The 8,421-nt window shown below is 36.9% G+C and overlaps 1 long non-coding RNA gene across 1 annotated transcript; it reads right to left on the reverse strand.

Annotated features, from left to right (window-relative positions):
• Positions 1–2,060: 2,060 nt before the first annotated feature.
• LOC120396801 lies at positions 2,061–4,854 on the reverse strand. The gene is made up of 3 exons (XR_005593396.1): positions 4,717–4,854; positions 3,476–3,569; positions 2,061–2,248 (listed from the first exon to the last, which is right to left on the reverse strand). It is a non-coding gene; the product is annotated as an uncharacterized LOC120396801 (long non-coding RNA).
• Positions 4,855–8,421: the final 3,567 nt, after the last annotated feature.

Below are 8,421 nucleotides of genomic sequence, written 5' to 3' on the forward strand. Positions count from 1 at the left end.
CCAGATCATCCCCCCCCACCCACCCACTAGGTCTGTCCTTGGGAACCTCCCTGTTTGGCTCTTACTCCCTCTTTGAGAAAGGGAGACCCAGCCACTTCTGTATCACCAAGTTCTGCTGACCCTCAATGCTGAGGAGGGCACTCCATGTGATCCATAGTTTGCACATTAGTAAGGGTAGAGACTGGGTACACCAGGAAGAGGAGTTGGTGAGCTGGGATCAGGTTCAAAGGAGATATGGATTCTCCCTGTCCAACCTCACTGATAATTACAGGAAGAGGTAACACAGTGTGGGCTGTACTAACTTTTCTATGGAGTCTCCCCATGGAGGTTACAAAAGCAGCTGCTGCCTGAGTGAGTACCTGCCAAGACTGCACTTGCTCTTCTACCTATCGCAAATGATAAATTATACTGCCTATCATAAAGCCAAATTTGGCCAGATTTTCACAGGAACAGAAAGGCACATCCCTGACACAAGGGCTACCCCCCACCAATTTCAAGTCACTTCTCCAAGGCGTAAAGGCATTGAAGCATCTCAACAAAATGGTGGTAAGAATATTTTTAACATGGGCAAAACAATATTTTTCCCTAATCTCATTCAGAAAAACAGCTGAACCATTCATTTTAGGTGGAAATTTCCAAAATCATTCAGCCTGAGGAAGACATGTGGTATGGAAAAATCTCAACCCAAGGTTAAAGTTTGGAAAAAAAATTGTACACAACTGAGAAAAGGGTCTTATAATGGAAAGTGTCTGGCAAACTTAACTATCAATGTTGCTACTAGCCCTACTTTTAATAATAAATCAGTGTATTAAACCTATTACTGCTCACAGATAGGCTCATCTTGGAGATGTAATGGAGGGAAGAGTTTGGTTTGATCTTTCTCCAGTCCTGAGTGGTCACAATAAGAAAAACTTTTTATATCCACTCTTCCAATGTACGCAACAAGATAAGTAGGTGGAATCTCTTTCCTCTAGGCCTATGGCAGTGTTTCAGTCCACATAGTTACAGGGTAGTATGTAAAGATAATCAGTTTAAACACTTCCAGGACAATCTCACTACAATGGCTCGGGGCTTAGCTATAAACAGGGCTTTGAGAGTTCCATCACAGCACAATCTATATAATGCCACAGAATTGTAATCCAGAATCTAAGCTTCCATTTTAAAAATAACACTTTTCAAATATGAACCAATGCAGCAGTGTTGCCTAAGTCTGCAGACAGCCTGAAATAATGGCTCTGAGGTGTAAGTTGCTCCCATTCTTCTTACTGTGGTGTTAACTAAAAACCCTAAGGATCATAAATAAAATGTCAGCATTATTAAATATTTTGCTGCTGAATATATTAGCAGAAACATCCAGCTCATGTGCTTATTTTACATTTGCAAACCCACATTTTTCTGGGTGCCAAAAATCACCATCCGTCCCTTTCCCAGTTGCCAAAACATCCAGATTCCCTTGACAATACCTAGGCTTTGGGCTAAACCTCACATTAGTAAAGATTTTTTTAAAATTTACTTATTTTACTACTTCAGTTATGAAATGCTTTTCTACCCATCAAAAGATGAATAAAGATTATCTCGGTGTTGAAGAATAACTGAATGAATATCATGATGGGGTTACCAGAAATTATTAGTTTTACTATAGGAATGAAAGTAAGATATTAAGGCTCTAATTCAAGAAAGCATTTGAACAGTAGGGTCAAAGCAAATAAATGGAATTTAATATCAAAATGAATAGCACAAGTAATACTTTACTGATTGTAATACCCATTTTCATATTGAACTTAATAAAACTTCCATCATTGAATTTATCTGGAACTTTGCCAAAACATTTTCAGTCTGTTGAACCAAAATGCCACAGAAATCAGAAAGAATTTGCCACAATGCCTCAGAAACTTGCAGGAGACTTTCAGTCCAGTTTGCTGCAGAGTTTGTAACAGAAGGCCTTGGCTACAAATGTACTATCATACACTATGGTGAATATTTTCCAGGAAGGTGTTTGACAGTCACTGATGCTTCCTCCTATTAATGCTCCTCCTTCAGTTTGCCTGTAATTTGTGCTGTGTCAGACTCCATACTCCAGCTCAAGCAAATGAGCTGTTGAAAACATTGCCAAAGAAATTATTTATTTCTTTTGCCGTACTTCTAATGCTCCTTTGAAGCACAACGATGGGTGGTCTTCTCGAGTTAAGGCTAAACTCTCAAATTTTTCCTTGTCCATGAAGAGTAATTTGCATTTTCACGGGTAGAGCTGTGTGTTGCAAACTGTGTTTGAATATAAAATCTCCCTGAATGCACTTCTGTGCTTTCAAATCAGAAAACATAAGTACAGAGAAACATTTCAAGATGGGACCAAATTTTCCACAATACCCTCCTTCCCTGGAGGCTAGCTACTAGGTTACTACAATGGTTGCCCATAATAGGCATGGCTGTGAGATATGGTTGATATGGATGCAACACTATGGGTGCATGAAAATGTGTTAGCTAGAACCAAGCCAGACAATGATTTGAAAGTATAATTGAGCCTAATATAGTTGTAAGTTACTGTATAACTTTGCCCTTGGTTGTTTATGGTTGCTCATATCTTTACATTCATATTTCTCTTCTCACTCTTGATTCCAAAAGCTATCCCATTATTTTCTAAAATACCAAAAGTATTATTCTTATATTATCCATATCACTATAAAATATTTTACAGAATTTTTGATATAGCACAAAAATCCTAGATTTAAGGAAAAGTTAGTCACTGGGCTGACTCTAGTGGAAGCAAATATTATATTGGAGACTCCAGTGATGAGTTTGTTTAACATGAATATTTCCAAGAATGTTACTGAGATATGAATAAAATGATAGAACCTTCAACCTGATTCTCCACTACTGGTGTAACCTGACTGACATGGAGTTACACTGGTGAAATGGAGAAGGGAATCAGATGCCATAGCATAGATTTCCTTAAAGGCTTTCAGGTGAAGCCTCTGCTTCTGAAGATATGTCCTGCCGATGGCCAAAACTACATAGAGGGATGAAAGAGAAAGCTTTTATGTCAAGACATGAGTTTGTATAATCACTGCTGTAAAAATCAAATTAAATACTTCTGTACTTTCAAATCAGAAAATATGAGTAAGGAACAACAAAGAACTTCACAAGAAACATTTCCAAATGGCACTAAAATTCACATTAAAATACCCTTTAAGCTGCTAGCCAATACAGCCTGCACTATCGTGTCAGACTTCCCCAGTCTGTCACTTTGCTAGAAATAAGGAAAAGCCTAATCTGAACTAGATCCTGCTGTCTGCTTGAAATAGACTCCACTTATGCTCTTGGAAACAACTAATCGATAAACACTTTAAGATCTAGAATTTATTTCCCGTCACTATCATACCATCTATGTAACTGGCATGGAACACTAGAAACCTTCTCTTCTTATGTACTCAGAAAGTTAGCATTTAGTTCAGTACATCCTATTTTGATCTCTTACCATGGAAATATAGCATTGGTTATATTGGCACACCACCAAGGCCCACTTGACAATGAAGTGGCAGCAACTTTGCCATCACTTCTGAAATGTTAACCTAGTACAGAAAAAAAAAAAGGATTTGGTAAGCAGGCAACACTGTGTTGGAGGATACTCAAATTTGCACAACTGAAAGACTAGGATACAATGTAACAAAAACTAAGGGAGAACAGGTTTCTAGCTATACTATACTTTATTTTATGATAAGTCAATCTCTACATCTTCCTCACTATTTAGTTAATCTTCTCTGAACTCTCTCCAATTTGCTAATATCTTTCTGGTAATAATATGGTCAGAGCTGGGGAAAGAACTCCTAGTTTCCCTTGAGTGATGTTATTTTTTGTATTAGGTACAACAGATATTACTTTAGTGTGTCTGATAGTCCAAAAATATTGTGGCTGTTCTGATTTCATAGTGAAATATTCTTTTTGTATCTCTTGAGAAGTGGGGGATCCCATTAAAGAGATTTAAAAAAAAAGTCCCATTCTGCCCTCTGATGCTATAGTGAAGAGCTTTTCCTATGTAGGAATAAAAAAGATTAATTGTAGAAATGCATAAGTAATTGAGTTGTATAAATGCACTCTGGTGAGGCAAGATTTCAAAAACCATCAGCAATGGAAAGTACAGTACTATAGATCCACTGAACCACTTAACAATTGTATCCAAACCACTGAGTACTTCTGACATTTGACCTACAATAAAAGTAATTTATTTGGCCTCTTCCCCTCCACAAGGAAAACAAGCTAATGGCTTATTGTTTGATAAGTGACTTCAAAGGAAACATTTCTTATTCTTCAATAACAATATAAAATCAATTGTAGAGGTCTTTGCTCAAGTGAAAGGTTGTGAAGACTCTTTCAAAAGTCCTTAGCTTAGCTCAAGAGTTTGCATAAGTAATGTGATTTTTCACCTTTGAAAACTGTTTTCACTGAAAGTGTGAAATCCATCCAGTTATCACAGAGAAAATAATCCAAGGTCTGATATAATTTATGTTCTAATATAGTCAAATACCAACAATTTCCTCCTTCTAAAGCCTTATTAACCAAAAAGCACAATTGATGTGTTTCTACTTCTTCCCATTTGTTATTGCAATGTGATTTTGTTCAGCTTCTTATCAAGGAATTCCTATTTTCTCTAATTTTGTCTCTTCCAACAAAACAAAACCCAAAGATTATCAACAAGTGACTCAGATGAAAAATGCTCACAGTTGTAGAAATTAGAGTGGTTATGATGTTTGCTGGGTAACTTATTTCAGCAAAGAGCCAAAAGTGTTGACTCCAAAGTAGCAGACTTGTGTGCACATCTCTTATGCCCTAATACTGCAAATGAATCTGCCCAGGAAGATCTTTTGACCAGTGTGGAGTCTCATTGAAATCTGCAGGATCAGGGCCTTAAACTGATTCCAGGTGTGTTTAGTGAGAGGAAATGGTTGTTTAAAGGGGCAACCTTCAAAAAGAGCTACAAAAAAAACATCAGTGACTATTTCTTAGACTTTGTAAATAAATTTGCTTCTCAGCTGGTTTGTTCTTGCTTCTGTGTTTGCTTTCTCAGACAGTCTAGTAAATAAGTTCAAGAACAGGAATTTACATGGAAACAGCATTTTGAAAGTAAATATTGAAGAATATTGACAATAAGCAAATTTGACTTCATAAACATGAGTACTTGGACCAGATAACAGAAATGTGGCATGTCCTACTGTATGTATCTAAACAACTAACCAACACACCTCAAGCTTATTTCCTGTGTATTTATTTTCATTTAATATCAAATGCTATGGGATCATCATTTTCACCTATCCAGTCAACCTAGTGATTGGAAATGGCCTTCCTTCTATTTCTGTTCAGTATAGATCTTCAGACACAAGCTAAATCTGACAGTCATTACTATGCTGGCAACTGTTACAGGCAGGTAAGGAGATTAGACAGTGACACCTGCTTTTTGAGCAGAGCAGATATAGTTTTCAGTTTTACTGGAATCACATACGTTTAGAAAAACGTTTGTTTGCCTCTGTATCCATAATGCTCATTTGAGATCCTAGAATTTTTCTCCCTTATGTGAGACGGATCTTATACTGGATGAAACATTTTGAAGCATATAGGAGAACTTTTAATTTGCCATGTGATCAAGTCCAAGGTTAGAGAAATCCTGAGATCTAATTTTAAAACATACAAATTAAACTGGACCTCTTTACACTCAAACACTGGAGTTCCTTTATAATTCTTTGAAAGAAAAACTATTTAATAGGCCCATATTTAGATTTAGTGTAAATGGGTTAAATGCCATTGAGCTCATTGGAATTGTACCCACCTACATTAAGTCTGAATTGAATCATTAACATTTTATATCAACTGCCTCAGCAACTTGCAATCTGAATCAAAGTTTGAAGTCTATTTTAGGAGCTACAGTAGATGGCTTGAAATTTTATAAACAAGATGAAAAGGATAACACTTCCAGTCCCAAGATATTCATTCTGTAATGATAATGCTCTCTAGGCAAGGGAGAATATGATTTTAAATTGAGAGGCAGATAAAAATTGATAGTTTGTATTGTCTTTCAAGAACATTTACCATAGACATCTCTGTAGGATTGTGTGAACAAATCTTGTACCTTCAGTGTAAAATTCTGAAGTTGAGAATGTTTGGCTTATTCTATGAAATCTTTTATTTTGAATTGTGCCTTCACTGTTCCTAGATGCATTAGGAATGAGAGGTTGTGCAGATGACAGTTATAGATTTTTTTTTATTTCAGAGTACAGTCAAAAGTGTTTCCATCTTTCAGGAAACATATTTCATAGTGAAAGTAATCTGTTTCAAAAGTAGAGGTTGGTCTTCTACTAGTGCTTCTACTGTAAAATTCTTGTAACTTCCTGACAAAATAATCTTATAATAATTTGATTGTAGTTTGGAAACTCAATTTTTAAAGGATATTGGACAAAAACAGTGCCATTTCTCTAGGTCTCTTGTGTCTACATGGAATGAACGGAAGTTTCTGCATTTGTTTTAGGGAAAAAATCATTTTATGGTAAGAATAATCCATAGTGTCATAAACTCTTCTTAACAGTATGAGAAGAACAACTATGGCAAGAGAAGAAATGGGGTTCACCATCTCCATCATGGTGACTGAATTGTTTCTACAATGCTTGCCTTTCAAAATAATGCCATTTGGCAATCAGGATCTGTTAGCCATTTTGTTTCTGTCCTATTATATATGTAATTGGAATGGTCAAATACTACTATGGTTACCAGAAATTATTAGTTTTACCATAGGAATGAAAGTAAGATGTTTAGGCCCTAATGCAAGAAAGCATTTGAACGTGTGTCTAAGTTCATTCATGTACATGAAAGCACTTAAAGCATGTGCTTAAGTGTGCTTTATTGAAGAGGAGGCTTTCCTGAATTAGGGCCTAAAGCACTGTGCAATTTCATCAGAAGATCTCAAAGCACATTAAAAATATTATAATAAATAAGAAAAAAAATGTGCAAATTCTGTAATTGGGTTCTATTCAATCACCAATAATATGAAACATTTCAAAAGCTAAGTGACAATTCCAAGCACTCTGTTACTTTTGAAAGTACAGTATGTCCTCCAAATTGGCACACATACAGACCGAGTAATGGAACAGAAACTTGTACAATGCACAATCAACCTTCCTGCAGAAACTGTTGATGACACCTTTAAGAATGGTGTCTCATTGCCTGAATAGAGCCAGCTCTAACAAATGCCAATTTACACCAGCCAAGGATGTGGTACACAGTGTGCAAAAGTTAAGGTTTGGTTGAAAGCACCTCAGAAAGATTTTTAACAGAGAGATTAATTGAATGTGTGAAAAAACAGATTGGCAAAAGAAGCGGTAACCGTTGCTACATAGATAGATACATAGGTAATATATACAATGTCCCAAGATAAAGTATACTGGGATAAAAATACTAAGATACTAAATTAAAGATACTAAGTTGCACAAATATGTCATGGTTTTCATATAAACAATATGTATATGAAAATATATGGAGAATTTGAATGTTTAAAGAAAATATATGTCTGTAATGAGCCCACTCATAGATTGTGAAGCCAGAAGTAAACATTGTGAATATGCAGTCTGACCTCCTGCATAACACAAGCCATAGAACTTCCCTGAATTAATTCCTGTTTGAACTAGAGGATATATTTTAGAAAAACATCCAATCTTGATTTAAAAATTGCCAGGGATTGACAATTCACCTTGGTAAATTATTCCAACAGTTAACAACTCTCACTGTTAAAAATGTGCATCTTATTTCTTGCTGTATTGGTCTAGCTTCAATTTCATGAGTATGAGCAGACATGATTCCTCTATTAACAAGTTCAGTCCCCATCCTGCAACTCTTCGTGCTTCGTCAGACTGCTGCCCCATTGATGTTATGTTCCATGTATGTGCAGACGTTTGCCCGCAAAGGATAAATTGCAGGATGAGGGTACAGCGACCATATTTCCCAAAGGGAAAATAGGACACCACATGGGGCTGGCCCCAGCCCTCCCCGCTCCTGCAGGGCTGGTCTGAGTTGTTCGCCCAAGCCCTCCTCCCCATACATATTTCCCAAAGGCTTGGGCTGGTGTCAGTGCTCGCTCGAGCCCTGTCTGCCCCCACTGGAGCCCTGCCTCCCCCCTATGTAGGGCTGGCATCGCCGCTCTCCCCAGCATGTTCCTCCGTACCCACCTTGATCAGTTGGCAATAGCAAATGGAACAAATGCCCACTTTTGCCAAAAAGAAGTCAGGATGGCAGGGACAGGGTTTAAAAAAGGGACTGTCCCAGCTGAAATGGGATGTATGGTCACTCTAGATGAGGGACTTACACTCAATTTTTCTTTAACTATAACTTAGTTAATTTTACACTCAGTCTTTACATGCATATTCAAGTTATAAAAGAAATGAG

The sequence above is a fragment of the Mauremys reevesii genome, linkage group 2 (assembly GCF_016161935.1).
Source record: "Mauremys reevesii isolate NIE-2019 linkage group 2, ASM1616193v1, whole genome shotgun sequence".
Lineage (NCBI taxonomy): Eukaryota > Metazoa > Chordata > Testudines > Geoemydidae > Mauremys > Mauremys reevesii.